The following is a 7,172-nucleotide window of genomic DNA, read 5'->3' as shown; positions in this document are numbered from 1 at the left end:
ATTCAATGAGAATGAAAATATAAATAACAAGTTGGTGGGAAGTAGATAAGGCAACGAATATATGGAAATTTGTATCATTAAATGTATATATCGAAAAAGATCACGAATTTAAAAACCTAGACTTCTGGAACCAGCAGTTGGCATAATGGCTATGTCACTGGACTTCCATGTAGTTGACCACAGTTCGAGTCCTGCACCCAGTGACTTAAACTCATGCTGGGCACGTGTGCATGCATGCCCAAATCCTGAGAGGAGAATGGAGGATAAGGGATTGCGGCGTGACCATCCCTCCCTGAGGGGAGTGATTTCTCATTTTGTGTCTCTCTGTCTCTCTGTCTTTCTGGCAGTCGCACGTGTCCTATAGCAAAAACCTCTCAAAAAAATAAATAAAAAAAATAAAAAACCTAGACTTCTAACTTTAGAAACTAGAAAAAAAACTAAATTGTATCAAACAGAATATATATATATATATATATATATATATTTACATTACATATATATGTATATATATACACACACACATAGATGGATAGATAGGTAGATATAGATACATATAATAAAGACAAAAGCAGAAATCTTTTTTTAATTCTCAAAACAAAATAAAGACTAAAGCAGAAAGCTTGATTATTTCCATAAGGAACAAAGAAAATCAATAAAACCAAAATCTCTCTATGTGAAAAGATATCAACAAAATCATAAAACATCTGAGGGACCAGCAGGTGGTGTGGTGCTTAAGGTCTGGACTCACAAAGTCAATCGCGATTCAAGCCTCAGACCTGGCAGCTTACTTTCTCACTATCCTTCTTGCTTTGTCTCTCTCTCTCATGAGCACACATGTCCTATGGCAAATTAAATAATAATAACAAATAAAAGATAAATAATTCTTAAAAATAAACTATCTGAACTGACTGATGAATAAATATTACTATACTAAACTTAAGAACAATTAAGCAAAACATCATAAAAATAAAAAAATCATACAATGAGAGAAAAGTTTTGTAACATATATGAAAATTAAAGGCTTAGTACCTAAATTCTAGAATCTATGGTGAATTTCTGAAAAATAATTAGAAAAAAAAAAAGCAATTCAGAAGGAAAATAGGCAAAAGGTATAAAAAGGCAATTCACAGAATAGGAAATACCAATGGTCATTAAACTTTTGTAAGCACATTCTTGTTACTAGACACAAAATGATGTGTTTTAAAATAAGGTACCATTTTCTATGCATTGAATTGCCTTGGCAAAATAATTAGTAAGTCTTTTATACATGTGTGGGTGAAACTACAGAAAAATTGGTACTCATATACTCTTCTTAAGAATGCAAATTGGTAAAGTTATATGTAATCCAATGTAATATAAAGAAGATTATGATGATAATAAAAAATTAAAAATTAAAAAAAATTTAAAAAAGAAAGTTAATGAAAAATGTGAAAAATAATAAAAAAATATTTGGATTAAAAAAAAGAATGCAAATTGATACCAACACTACATAGAACAATTTAGCAATATGAAGTTAAGTTAAAGATGGTTATAGCCAATGAGAAGACGGTTTAACTTTTATGTGTGTACCTTAAAGAAATTGTAGTGAATATGCTTAGAAAACATGTACAAAGATGTATTAAAGTGAGAAATACTGTTTGTAATGGGGTAATGGAGTGACACAAGTAAAGTTTATGGGCTATAATGGAGTCAGTGTATATGTGTATGTGTGTATATATATATATACACACATACATACACACATGCACATACATACACACACTAATGTACACATAGTGTGTATATATACACATAGTGTGTATATTTGTTTGTGTCTATGTGTATATACACACACACACACACACACACACACACATACACACACACACACACACACACACACACACACACATTAGGTTTTTACCATAATGTGTATGCACTTGCTGAAGAGAGACAGAGAGAGGAAAAGTAAGAAATCACCCCCTGGGGTGGTTGGCCATACTGCAATCCCTTATCCTCCATTCTCTTCTCTGTATTTTGGGCATGCATGCACACCCAGTATAATTTTCAAGCCACCAGGTCTAGGACTCAAACTGCATATTTGCCCATGTAGAAATCCAGTGACTTAACCACTATGCAATCTGCTGGCCCCAGTTAGTATATTTTAAAATGAAAAAAAAAAAAAAACATCTATTGAGTATAGATACTTACTAAAGTTTAAAGACATGATTAGAAATGATAAGCTACAAAATCCCAATAGTATTTAGGAAATAGGGGTGAGAGTATAGCTGTATCATAACAGCATAGCTGTATTATTAAGATTTTTTTATGTTTGTTTTTCATTGAAAAGAGACAAGCAGCAACAACAACAAAAAACATGTTTTAAAAGCTTTTTTATTTTATTTCTTGAGAGAGACACAGAGAAAGAGGAGAGACCCTAATAGGGTTTCATGATGCTGTGATTCTCTGTCCCCAACCCTCTAGCTAGTCAGGGGCACACCCACACCTGACTTTTTTTCAGGCTGACTAGGGACCCAAACCTGTAGTCAGCCATGTGGCTTCCAGCTCTGCAATTCAGTATGCTACTATCTGAACCACCACAGCTGGGCCAAAAAGATTAAACAATTATTGAAAAATGGGAAATATCACAATTACTTTAATTTATGTGATTCATTTTATAGTACTTTTTAATCAGTTTTTTCAATTGTTTTAGTATTAATTAACTAAATTATCCAGGCATTATGAAAAGGAGGAACAAAGATTCCTCACCCAACCCCTGCTTTTAGGTATTATTTTAGCTCTGAACAGGGGTAAATCTAATTGAAATGTACACATTTAGGTTAGTCTTAATTTGCTAGGTATGACAGAATTTCTGATGTCCCATGCCTGATGCCTGTTTTTGACAGTTTAGAATCTTTTTTAAAAAAAGCAGAGTAATGGCTTCACTTGTCCTAGATTAGAATTGTCCTAGCTTTCATTCTCCTGTACATGTTTTCAAATGTTTTAGAGAGCAACTGAATATTAATTGAATGTCTTTTCTTATTTTTTTAAAAGTAAATCACGCCAATAAATAAGTTCTAAAAAATAAGAAGTCAATAATTTAAAGTTGCACAATTGAAAATGTGGTTATGAACAATCTTTTTGTTTTCGATTTTTATGCTTATTTATTTATTTTCAAAAAGAGAGTGAGAAAAAAAGAGAGAGAGAGAGAAACACTCCTAGCAGATTCTTTATGCTATGATCAATTCCTAGACTCAGCCAGTCTGGATCATGGGCATATGGGCCAGTGTGTATAAGGAGGCCCTAGAACGCAAACCCAGGAACTTCCCATGTGACTCTAGCATTACGGAGCATTACTGCTGCACCACTCTCTGGCCCCTGAACAATCTTAAATGACATGGAAGGATGATCCAACAACACTATTAGGTCCACAAATTGTTTCCAAATTTCAAAATTCCAATTGTTTCCAAATTTATTTCATCTACAGTGTAGATGAACGTAGTACCGGTGATGTAAAAAATAATGTTAAAACTAACAATAATTACATGTGCCTGCTTGCAAAAGCACATATCTCCTCTAGAGTGAGGATCAAAGAAAACTAGGTATACTAAAATTTGAACTGTTTATCACCAGATGATAGAATCCATGGGCAAATTTAATTTTTTCTCCATTGTCCATTGTGCAATAGGTGCAATATCAACCTAAATTACTTCTATAACATGGCATGCTCAACTCCAGATTAAAGAAATTTAAGATGAAGGAAAATGTCAAGACTATGCCTATTTTTGCCCATTTCCTAGAAATAGTAAGGTAAAATCAGACATCAATCTATTATGTTTATGGCTGATTCAAAAATATTAGGTCTTCAGGCAAGTCATGATGCACCTTTCTATGTTTTTCTATACAAAAATGCATCATGACTTTCCCAATGACCCAATTGTTAAATTAACTTCTCTTCCACACTTGGAACTGAATTTGGTTTTAAAAACAGTACACTTTCCAACTTCTGTGATCATCTCATGGTTTTAATTTAAGTTCTGAGGTTAAAATCTAGACCATATTGCTTGCTAATTTCCTAAATAGAGTACTTCTAAGACTACAGATTCCAGATGATTCCTTTGTAATAGGAGGACTTTATATTTTCTCTCAATTTTATTAACAACCAAGTAGTGTTTTGGTGGACGTTTATCACATAGAATTAAATTTTAAAAAGAGTTTATTAAAAAATAAAATACAACAACCTTCTATCTTGAAGTAATGAAAAATCAAAATTATTTGCTTAAGCTTTTCTAAGAAATAGGGACCTTGTAAAACTATTGTTCTTCAGAGAACATAAAAATGAATGTAAGGGTATTTTTCTCATTTTTTTTTCCTGCTTGATTTCTCATCTACTATACATTGAACAGGCTTTCTAATAGTTTAGTGTGAAAGCAGCTCAATAAAATTTTTAAAGATAAACAAGAAGTATTAAGATATGCACCTCTGCTTCTAAATAAATAAGGTGTTTATTTTTAATTAAAAATCTGGAATAAAGAGTAAAATTTTAAGTTGGTGTATTAGTTGGCCTCAGGTAATTACAAACTCTGAGTCTTACCAATAACTTTGTTATTCTTTCAATTTTATTACTGTAATTTGAAAACAGTGCAGCTTGAATTAGTGAGAAAATCCCTGGTGGAGAAATATTCATTTAATCTAATTTGTCATTTTGTTCCTTGAGCTTCTCTTCACATATTTTTATATGTATAGGGAAGGCTGGAAATTATTTATGATATATTTCTTTATGTTAGTTATGATTTCACTGGAATCACTTGGAACTTGGACTTTTGCTGTAGCTGTTCCTTCTGCCTGGAAAGTTCATTTCACCATACACTACAATTTACTTATTTCTCATATTTACTGTTAAATATGTTCCTATTCCACTTCGAATGTAAGTAAGCTCCGTCAGTCAGGAATCTTTGTCTAATAATGTATACCAAGTACCTAAAACATTTCCTGGCTCATCATAAGTATGCAATAAGTACTTACTTAATAATCCAAAATCAAATGGTGTGTCAACAACATATTAGCATTATTTTGCTGTTTGGGGAATGTAAGTGATACAGCACATTCTATCATAACGTGATGTCGAGTCATCTTTCCTAATATGTTAACTGAACAAAGACACTAGTATTGCCCCAGCAAATGTGGTTTCTGATGAATGAATCAAAATTATGGCCACAGGCAGACACTGTCTTAGTTGTTTGGGTACATTAGATGTTGAGTTATATTTATATAGTCACTGGTCATTTTTAGTAAGATTTCTTCTAACTCATCTTTCTATGTTGTATAAGTATAGGTACTTAACAAAGGAATATTTTATTCTAAAAATGCTTCTTAATCATACACAATGGCCTTGTAAACACCTCCTCACTGTTGTAGATATATAGTTTCAAAAAGGAGAGAAAGAACAAAGGATAAAAAAGAGGGAAGCATTGAGCCATGACTTCCAGTTTGAAGGACTAAGCACATTAAATTTTCTTTTCGTCTTGTGAGAAAATAGTGAAACAGAAATGAAGCAGAATTAAGCTCTATAATCAACCTAGAGCTACACGCCCAGGATATTCTTGGTGTTCTGGACTATTTGGTGAACAAGTTGTTCGAAAGTGACATCATTCAGGGAAATCTAAAAGAGTGACCAAGCATTCTAGAAAATGTATCTGAATGGCCCCAAGTAGCTGGTCTAAGCCATAATAGAGGGCTCACACATCTGTGTGCTTCTCAAGATGATGGATGGGATAAGTGCAGCCTGATTAGTGTCTTGGGATGGACAGAGAGCTAATGCAGGAGAGTCAGCGGTTTGTAAATAAATGTATTACTGACGTCTTAGATGAGTCTAACCTTTGCAGTGCCAGGATAGAGGAAAGTACAGTCCATGGATGAAGGATGAGCTCCAGAGAAAGTTTGTACTTCATTTGAATAACATTTTAATGATGAAACAATAGCAGAATTTATAGACACCGATAGCCTTCCTGCCTTTAATATGCGTATTTTCCTAGAATGACATAATTCAGCTACATATAGAGAAACAAATGCCTTGTTTTGGGCACTTAATTTCTCTTTGTTAGGATATATGTTTGTGCACATATATCAAGTGATTCAAATAGATGAAATCTTAACAAAATTAGAGCTGTGTTCAGTCAGACCATGTAATTAGTATTATCCATCTTGAAGTCTGCTTCTTGAGGTGAAAACACTCTGCTTTTCTACCTATGTCTTGAAGTAAATCCAATCATACAAAAGCAGTATAACATAGTCGATGACGGCATAGTGCTAACACTCACCAGATATGAGTTTGAGTCCCAGTCTTTCTTATTAGCCTCACTGAGCATCAATTTCCTCCTCTAGCAAAAGAAAATAATACCTTACAGAGCTCTAGTGATAGTTCAACATGATAACATACATTTTGTAAATCATAATGCTTTCCCGCCCTATTTAAGCACTCCTTGTTATTTTAATTTTCTTTACAGTTGCACCTAAAGAAGGGTAGCTTGTGATTCTTGTTATGGTTGGGAAAATACCAAAATAATAATAATGATGATTCATACACCTGGACATGATCTCTTTTCTCATAAATTTCAAATTCATTTATTTTTTTAACTTTTAATTTTAATTTTTATTATCATCATAATCTTCTTTATATTACATTGGATTACATATAACTTTACAGTGTATTACATTGCTTTTTCAAAAGGGAATGCCATGCATGTCAGTCAATACAGAGACATTAATCTCCCCACTTCATCATTCAATAACTTTTTTGTTTTTCCAATATTATTATTATTATTCTAATTATTTTTTAAAGCAGTCAATCACTATTTCTCATTTTGCTTCATTCTGTGCTATTCTACTCCTACTATACTTAATTCACTTCAATGCTTCACTTCATAAATAAATTCATTTTTTGTCTCATAAATGATATCTTTCAGAAAAGGAAATAGATGTTGGAATTGATAATATGATTCTATAAAGGGTGGGGCAGGGCAAGCACATTACAAATCTCAACAAGATGTCAATAGATTTAATTTCTTAATTTAAAGTGCCCTATGGAAGGATGGCTGACATGAATAATTTTCATTCATTTATAGACAGATCAATGTAGAAGCTTATAATAGTGAAGATTGTTTTGAGGACAAGTTCTAAAAGGCGATAAATAT

Source organism: Tupaia chinensis, unplaced genomic scaffold, assembly GCF_000334495.1.
Source record: "Tupaia chinensis unplaced genomic scaffold, TupChi_1.0 Scaffold000168_1, whole genome shotgun sequence".
Taxonomy (NCBI): domain Eukaryota; kingdom Metazoa; phylum Chordata; class Mammalia; order Scandentia; family Tupaiidae; genus Tupaia; species Tupaia belangeri.
This window is presented reverse-complemented; position numbering follows the sequence as displayed.